This window comes from Musca autumnalis, unplaced genomic scaffold (assembly GCF_047663935.1).
Source record: "Musca autumnalis isolate F117 unplaced genomic scaffold, ASM4766393v1 scaffold_3, whole genome shotgun sequence".
Lineage (NCBI taxonomy): Eukaryota > Metazoa > Arthropoda > Insecta > Diptera > Muscidae > Musca > Musca autumnalis.
Window position 1 is genome coordinate 153,799,520 of NW_027411866.1, and position 10,323 is coordinate 153,809,842.

Sequence of the window (10,323 nt, forward strand, 5' to 3'; positions counted from 1 at the left end):
GTTAAATTTGCTTTATGTATGTATTATGGAAAAGCTCGCATGGTCCCATGTATTAAATGTTGGAACTAACTTCTATACAGATACACTTTAACACAACGTTCATTTCGTATATAACGGGTTTATAATTATTAATCAAGTGATTGAGATTTCTCATCTACATCTGTTTATATTATTAAGCTGCATCTAATATTAGCTCTTTTAACGGAAATATCACATTTCTTATCTATACACATAGACTTTAGAGTGATTAAAAGGTTTAGATGGGCACCAGATGGACGGACGGATGGCAGAGTGAAGGACTAATTAAGTATGGAAACCAATTAGTTTATAGCTTAAAACATGTTTACAGTTACACTCTAATTTATAGAAATTGAAACTTAGTATAAGTTTCGCTTATTTATCGGTAATTAGTATTGATACCGGGCGACAATGTGTAATTTTGTATACCCTTCACCATAAGACGGACGGTGGATTGCAACACATGAAAAAATTTAAATAAGGTCGTTTTATTGCATATGGAAACAATCGATGATTGGCAAAGTTTGAGCATAATTGGAAGATGTTCGCACGTACCGCTGGGACCTTAAATTATAGAAAATATAGATTTTTTTGGCTATTTGGCGACACCGGAGAACCACATCTCTGGAACGGCTAAAGGCCATTCTCTTTTTGACATTTTATGTTCACTAAAGATGACCATAAAACGATAAGATGGATGGTATAATTAAATATGTCGTTCCGCTTGTAACACATCAAAATATTAGTCGGAGACCCTATTTTCAATACCAAACATCCTACAGAGAAAAAAAATAATTACTGCATTTCAGGAATAGTGTTCATAAAGTCTTGCCAAGGTTCAAATTTCTGCATTTCATGAACAACTTTCATAAAGCAAAAAAAATACTGGTTTTTTTCTGAGAGATTGAAAAAAACAATTTTGGCGAGTTGTTGTTTTTGTTATTATTGACTAACAACTACCACACACACCACCAACCAAGTCAGAGACAAATTTTGCTACTTTTATTAATTCTTTTATTTTGTATTATTGTAACTTACCGTTTCTTCTAATGGTTATCGTATTGTGAACATAGCAGAACAATACGAACCATATGTGCAAACATGTTGAGTCTATCAGCACCAGGTTGAGATATTAGATTTTGCCTTTATATTAATGAAATTAAAAATTTGTAGTTGCGAACTATACAGCCAAACGCTTTGTTTTTTCGACGCCAAACGCACTGTAGTTGTTTGGTTTGTCAGTTAACTAACAACAAAATTGTTGGGACCTAATATGGTAGTTTAGGTATGTTGACGTGGTGTGTTTGTGTGTGGTGTGGTTTGTTGATATAGTGACTATATAGGGTATTATATAGGGTAGAAGTGACAATCAGCTGTATTCTTGATTTTTCAAATCATAATAGGGTCTACTCATGAAATTTGAAACTTCGAAATTTGCTACCATAAAATACTGCTTTTCATCCTAAACGTGTAATAAAAATTACCTATGAGAGTTCTTAATGTATTATATTTACATTTTCAATCAAATTTATTATATTTTAGCGGATTTTCAAAATGTATTTATGTTTTTCCTGAAAAAAATTGTGGACGACCCTATTATTCAATATTTTCTTTTACAATTAGTTTTCAATAACAACAATGTTGTTTTTGTAAACTTGTTAGTTGTTGTAATTCATGCACATACTTTAAATAAATTTTCCTGGTTTATTTCTATTTCGATATATTTTTTGAGGAAAAATCATTCCGAAAAAAATAACTATATCCCAGAAAGACCTCTTCATATCAACGCATACTAAAACACCGCTTTTAGAGGCGGTACAGCGTTTGTTAATATGTGTGGTATTTTGTTAATTTTGAAAACAAAAATAAAACCCTAAAGGCGAGAACACAATGGATTTTTGTTGCTTATTTTTTCCGCCTCGCTTCAAAGCGCAAAAATGAATTTGTACTGTTTTTATTAGGACAGAACACAACGACGAGGCTTCAGGCCACAAAGTTGAAAATTGTTGAACATTTTTGACATCTCGTTTCGACATTTGATATAAACGCGTGTTCAATATGAAAAATAGAATTTGGCTGTAATTTTTATGTTCGGTGCTAATTATTTACGAACAATTCATATTAGAAAATTTAATTTTATTTGATATATTGAAATAATTATGTTTATAGCGCCCATGAATTTTACGCTTCGATGTGTGATACCAAGAAATACGCGGCCTAGTGAAAAAGTAAGCTAAGCAGGAAAATTAAGCTAAGAGCTTGTGTTGTGTTTTCACCTTAATAAACATGTGCTTCTTTGATTTCAAAACCAGAAGATTGAACCAGCTTCTCCTTTTACAATGAATTTCCAGCGACCCCAAACATTATTGCAAGAATTCTACTTTCTGTGAGAAATTATGCATTTAGTGGAATGATATGGAAACATTCAAATTGAAAATGTAATGAAATTTCATTCATGTTTTTCATGTTTTTTTAAGTTCAAATAATTTATAGACATTTCCTTATTTTGTTTACATAAACCTTTGACACTAACATTACAAAAAAATTCTATGTGGTTGTTATTTAGTTGTATTTGTTGTAGTATTTACTTTACCTTTTTTGTTCTACCATGAACAAAAGGGAAAAAATGTCATTGTTAAAATATTTGCTCAGTTCCAGAACTATTTTTCACTACGATAAACATTTTTCCCTTATGTTATCGGAAAAAATAGTAGAAAATAGTAGATTCTTGAAGTTCTGGAACAGACCAATTATTACAAATATATTTTTTGGTTCGATTAGAAAAAAATATTTGGGAGTTCTCTAACCATTTCGCTAAAATCCCATACAATAATTAATGCATACTGCTAAAACTTCAACTTCACTACTAACTGTGATAACTAGACATCGGATTTTAGCATTTATTTCTTATCCGATTAGACTCAAATTTTGGATCTACGCGTTTTGAGGCTCAATTTTTCGATATTTGGGGTCATATCAAGTATGCATATGCAAGTGTTTTTTGATGAAAATCTTCAAACTAAAGTGTTCTAAATTAAGTTTTTTACAGTTTAATGTCGATTTTTTGAAGATTATTATCTGGACTAAAAAGTATTAAATAAGTTTTCACATGGTGAGAAAATGTCCTATAACCCTGCGTTCCTATAACAACATAAGTTGCTTTCCTATACAAATTTCTTTAAAGTAAATTACAACAATTTCACAAAACTCAATCAAATATGTCAAAATCAACGTATCCAAATATGGTGACTGTTTCTACTCGGTCGAAATTGTCTAGCAGAAAAAACAAAGGAGCTAGAGTTTATCATCGCCATATTTGTTAAGAGAAAAGCGCATTTTTTCTAGTTTTTAGAATAAGGGAACGTTTTTTAGTACAAAAAGTACTAGAATACCATCAAGTACATAGTAAGTATACATAGTAAGTATACATCGATGCCAAAGATCTGACAATGTCATCTTTTTAGCATCTTCATCGATAAATTTTATATGGGCATGGACCCCAAAAGATGTTATTCATTTTTGGATCCAAAGCTTGTCATTTACTCCAATGCTTTGGCATGTTATTTTGCACCAAACCTTTGCAATGACATTATCACTACGACGAGAGTTTTAACAACTTTGGTTGTGGTTTCGAGTCTCCGACATCAAGCCTATTGTAAATAACACTATGCAACACTGAAAATGCAAACAACTTTTAGTATGCATTTTTGAAAGTACATATTCAGACTACAAAAACCCTAGTAGGGTTTTGTCCTGTCAGATCCAGTTCGGATTTTTTGGTATCATCTAAACCGGGCTAAATCTACACTTTTTTGCATTTATCAGGCCTTTATCTCAGAAACGAATAGGAATTTGGCCTTGCTGTCTTTAGCAATATTGTTGCCCTAAACTAGTAGAACTTATCTTTTGAAAAAAAGACATACGAAAAACCCCATCTAGGCCATCAAAATCTATATAATATAGAAAATTTTACATAATTGCTGAAATTCTGGCCAGTATCGGCTAAACTATTGCGAGTTGAACCAAGTAACCTTTTGCAAAAATCTTCCAAATAGAGTTCTCAACAATTCTTTAGAACATTCTGAAACTCTAAAGTGCTTACTTACTTCATGTTTTTCAGCGGTATTTTACATCATATCTTTTACAACACGTATTTCACATACAGTTCACACCAAGAGTTTATTCTCGCATTTCGGATTTCACTACATTATTGACATTTTTATTAAATCGTCGTTGAAAAATGTACTGAAAACAACGGCATAGAGGCATTTTACAACAACGACATGTTCTGAAGAGTTGTGTATTACATTCCAGAGAATATTTTTCCATTTTCCGATGCGAAATGTATAAAAATTGTGGAATTTTTGCATATATTTTGAAATTTGAGGCAATAAATGTAGTTTTTCGAGTTCATTATTTCTCCAAATATTTTATTCCTGTCCTTATCTACAAATTTGCTTCAGAGGTCAGAAGAAGATTCGCATTGGTTTCAGAGATATAGCCCCAAATTTCTTCAAAAACTCAATATTTAACCATGTTTAGATGGGGCCATAAAATCCGAGCTGGATCTGACACAACAAAACCCAACTAGGGTTTCTTGTCGTTTGGGTCTGTACTTTCAAAAAATCCTCAGTTCGAATTGTTTGCACAAGATCACCTTAAAAATGTTGCACAGTGTTATTAACCTTATATATTTAGAACAAGTAAAAAAGCATTAAGTTCGGCCGGGCCGAACTTTTCATACCCTCCACCATAAAATATTCTGAACTAAAATGGAATAATTACTTTTCATTCCTGTCCCCAACTTTAAGTGGGTACGTTAAAATGTCAGATAATGTTTATGTACATTTATGCTTCATTCGGGAGGCCCTTTTTTATGGTGCCTATATCTAACTATGTATGTTGACAATTTTTGGTGGGCTAGAAATTGGGAGGTACTGTTATATAAAAGTTATAATAAAATATGGACCTATGTTGACAGTTTTTGATGGGAGCCTTTAATGTCAAATAACTCCTAATTCGGTTAAAAAATTTAGCTAGAATCTTCAAAATATCGAAAATCGGTACATAACGTGGGAACTTCAAATGTCATTAACAGCTAGTTCGGAGGTATCTGGGCTATACGAAAATATGAACTTAAATGAACCGTTATATGGGGGCTATACCAAAACGTGGACCTATGTCCACAAGTTTTGTCATATAAGTTTATTGACATTTAAGAACTTTAAATGTCAAATTATAGCTACATCGGTCTGAAAATGTAGCTACAAACGTCAAAACACCGCAAATCGGGGGTACCGTTATATGGGGGCTATACCAAAACGTGGACCTATGTCCACAAGTTTGGTTATATAAGTTTATTGACACTTAAGAACCCTAAGTGTCAAAATATAGCTAAATCAGTCTGAAAATGTAGCTAAAACTGTCAAAATACCGTAAATCGGGGGGTACCGTTATATGGGGGCTATACCGAAACGTGGACCTATGTCCACAACTTTTGTTATATAAGTTTATTGACATTTAAGAACCCTAAATGTCAAATTATAGCTACATCGGTCTGAAAATGTAGCTAAAAACGTCAAAATACCGCAAATCGGAGGGTACCGTTATATGGGGGCTATACCAAAACGTGGACCTATGTCCACAACTTTTGTTATATAAGTTTATTGACACTTAAGAACCCTAAATGTCAAATTATAGCTATATCGGTCTGAAAATGTAGCTAAAAACATCAAAACACCGTAAATCGGGGGGCACCGTTATATGGGGGCTATACCAAAACGGGTACCTATGTCCACAACTTTTGTTATATAAGTTTATTGACACTTAAGAACCCTAAATGTTAAATTATAGCTACATCGGTCTGAAAATGTAGCTAAAAACGTCAAAATACCGTAAATTGGGGGGTACCGTTATATGGGGGCTATACCAAAACGTGGACCTATGTCCACACGTTTGGTTATATAAGTTTATTGACACTTAAAAACCCTAAGTGTCAAAATATAGCTAAATCAGTCTGAAAATGTAGATAAAACTGTCAAAATACCGTAAATCGGGGGGTACCGTTATATGGGGGCTATACCGAAACGTGGACCTATGTCCACAACTTTTGTTATATAAGTTTATTGACACTTAAGAACCCTAAATGTCAAATTATAGCTATATCGGTCTGAAAATGTAGCTAAAAACATCAAAACACCGTAAATCGGGGGGCACCGTTATATGGGGGCTATACCAAAACGTGGACCGATATATCCCATCTTCGAACTTGATCTTCCGACGGCTAAAAAAATGGTATTCCCCAATTTTCAGCGAAATCGGTCAACAAATGCGACCTGTATGTTGCGAACGGACGGACGGACGGACGGACATGCATAAATCGACTCAGAAAGTGATTCTATGTATATCCCTAGAAGGAACTATGGGTCTATCTCGCTTCCTTTTGTATGTTACATACAAATGCACTAACACATAATACCCCTTACCACATAGTGGTGTAGGGTATAAAAATGTGTATAAATATAAACACAAAATTCATATCTATTGGATCGATGGAATGGGTTTAAATGCTGATGAAAAGATCGGATCTTTCACGACTTCCTTTGCATTGTTTCAAATGCTAATGAAAAGATCGGATCTTTTACGACTTCGTTTGAACCAATGCAAAAGATACCATGAAATCACGTCATCGCATGGAACCCCTTCCTTCAAATTTTGCTGGGTATCATTTTGTAGGTTCTAGAATATAACTATAATTAGAAGTATACGTTTTGAATAGCTACATATTATATTTTAATAGATTTTATAGTTTTCAGTCCGTTATTCTGTATATACAGACATAAATTGGCAATTTTTGTTCTCTGTGGTAGTTTAATACACTAAAACAAGTAAAAACGGCGTTAAGTTCGGCCGGGCCGAACTTGTTATACCCTCCACCACAAATTGTATTGAAGTAAAATGGAATAATTTGTTTCTTTTCGTGTATGAAGAAGACTTAATACTACATTTCAGCAATTTCGGTAAAACAATGTGAGGCACCATTCTATGGGGGCTATTTCAAAACGTCGATCTATACCGACAAATTTCTTACGGAAAGTTTTTAGGCTCAAAGAAGACTAAATACCAAATTTCCTATATTTCGGTAAGAGAATGTGGCTAAAATTTAAAAAATACCGAAAATCAAGAAGTACGATTCTATGGGGATATAGGAAGGCGTGGACCTATACTGATAATACTCTTCTGGAATATTTTATAACTTTGGAAGACGAAATAACGAATTTCAGCCATTTCGGTTGGATATTGACGTCACAATCTTCAGTATTACGAAAATCCGGAGGTACCGTTCTATGGGGACTATATCGAAACATGGACCTATACCGACGAATTTTAGTCAGAAATGGGACAATATGAAAGCGTGGACCTGTACAGACATATTTCTGGCGAACAGTTTTATATCACATTGAAGACTAAATACTAAATTTCAGGCATTTTGGTGGAATATTGAAGACACAACCTTCAAAATACGAAAAATCGGGAGGTACCTTTCCATGGGGGCTATATGAAGGCGAGAACCTATACCGACAAATTTAGAGGGGAAGTTTGAGTACCCCCATCGAAGTCTAAATACCAAATTTCACCCATTTCGGTGGAATATTAAGGCCACAACGTTCAAAATACCGAAAATCGGGAGGTACCGTTCTATGGGGGCTATATGAAGGCATGGACCGATACCGACAAAGTTCTGGCGGAAAGTTTTATACCACCAACGTAGACTAAGTACCAAATTTCAGCAATTTCGGTGTGATAATGAAGCGAAAACCTTCAAAATACCGAAAATCGGGAGGTACCGTTCTATGGGGGCTATATGAAGGTGTGGACCGATACCGACAACATTCTGGGGGAAAGTTTTATACCCCTAAAGAAGACTACGTACCAAATTTCAGCCATTTTGGTAGGATAATGAAGCTAAAACCTTCAAAATACCGAAAATCGGTAGGTACCGTTCTATGGGGGCTTTATGAAGTTGTGGACCGATACCGACAAAATTCTGGGGGAAAGTTTTATACCCCTAAGGAAAACTACGTACCAAATTTCAGCCCTTTTAGTAAGATAATGAAGCTAAAACCTTAAAAATATCGAAAATCGGGAGGTACCGTTCTATGGGGGCTATATGAAGGTGTGGACCGATACCGACAAAATTATGGGGGAAAGTTTTATACCCCTAAGGAAGACTACGTACCAAATTTCAGCCAGTTTGGTAGGATAATGAAGCTAAAACCTTAAAAATATCGAAAATCGGGAGGTACCGTTCTATGGGGGCTATATCAAAATGTGGACCGATATATCCCATTTTCAATACCAACCATCCTGCAAGTAATAAAAACTTCTGTACCAAATTTTGACTCTCTATCTTTAAAATTGCGAGCTGTATCTTGATTTCAACAGACAGACAGACAGACGGACGGACGGACAGACGGACATGGTCAAATCGACATAGAATTTTATGCTGATCAATAATATATATACTTTATAGGGTCTCCGACGAATATTTCGATGTGTTACAAACGGAATGACAAATTTAATTATACCCTCCATATGGTGGAGGGTATAAAAATACGTAATTTTATAATATCGATCTGGAATGAAGAACACCCAATGATTAGTGCAAAATGACATCACTTAGAAAACGAACGGATCAACCGATTCGGTTGAAAATTTGGCTTTCGCAATATTTTGTCCAAACTTAGTTTAAGTTCGAAGATGGGTTATATCGGTCCACTCCTTCCGGTACCTCCCCCACAAAAGTTCGAAAATGTTGGGAAAATTTGTGCGCACGATAACTCTTGAAGGGAGTAACCGATTTGGTCCATACTTTGCACATCGTGAAATTTCTACCAGACTTAGATGAGGCACCAATATGGACTCAATCGGTCCACTCCTTCGGGTACATCCCACACAAAATTTTGGATAAGTTCAGATTAGGACCTGCTCTCGAATCGCTTCGACTTTTGTTGCAACAACTTGCATTCACTGCCCTCCATACGACGGTATAAATTTCATCAGGGGCATGTCCATACTTCCTGAGAAAATATCCTAAAAGATGCAAAAAGCCCCTATGGCACCGTGAGTAGTGGTTGGAGCGCAAGATAACTCTTGAATGGATTTGCCTTCGTAAATTTTATCAAAACGTAGTTTAAATTCGAAGATGGGCTATACCGGTCCACTCCTTCAGGTACCTCCCCCACATAACTTCAAAAATTTTCGGAAAAATTTTGCGCACGATAACTCCTGAAGGGGGTTACCAATGTAATATATACTTTGCACATCCTAATATATCTACCAGATATATATCACGTTCGAATATGAACTATATTTGTCTACTCCTTCTGGTAGCTCTCACACAAATTTTTGGATAAGTTCACTTTAAGACCTGCTCTCGAATCACTTTAATTTTTGTTGAAGCGATTTGCATTCGCTACCTCCATTACGACGGTAAAAGTTTTTTCAGCGGCAAGTCCATATTTCTTGGGAAAGGCGTATATGCGGCGATAACTCTCGAACTGATCAACCGATTTGGTCAAACATTTGGTCTTCGTCATATTATATCCAAACTTAGTTTCATGGGCAATACCGGTCCACAACTTTCGGTACATCTCCCCAATATTTAAAAAATGTCACTAAAATGTTAGGACGATATAACTTGAATGGTGCAACCAATTTGGTCCAAACTTTGGATATCCTAATATTTTATCAAAATTTAGTTTAACTTCTAAAATGGCCCATATCGGTCCTACCTAAGGGTACCTCCCCCACAAAAGTTCAACATTTGTGTTAATTCCTAATCCACATTTTTGTCGGCAAGTTCAAATGTTGAAAAAGGGCCACAAAATTCGTAAGAGACCGTAAATACATTCGATCTGTCCGGAGGTGAAAGTTTCGCTTCACATTGGCTGAGGGTATATATCTGTCGGCAAAGCCGACTGACACTTTTTATACCCTCCACCAGAGGATGGGGGTATATTAAGTTTGTCACTACGTTTGTAACTACTCGAAATAATCATAGTAGACCCCACAAAGTATATATATTCTTGATCAGCGTGCAATTCTACATCGATATAGCCATGTCCGTCCGAACGGATTGACGTAGGTTGATGAAACTTTGGGAAAATATATTATATGTACGTAGGACTTTTGGTATTGAAAGCGGGCTATGTAGGTCCACGCTTTCGTATAGCCCCCATACAAAATGACGCGTGACGCGTCGTCGTTTTAAGGAATTTTTAAGATATTTGTCCCATTTTACCA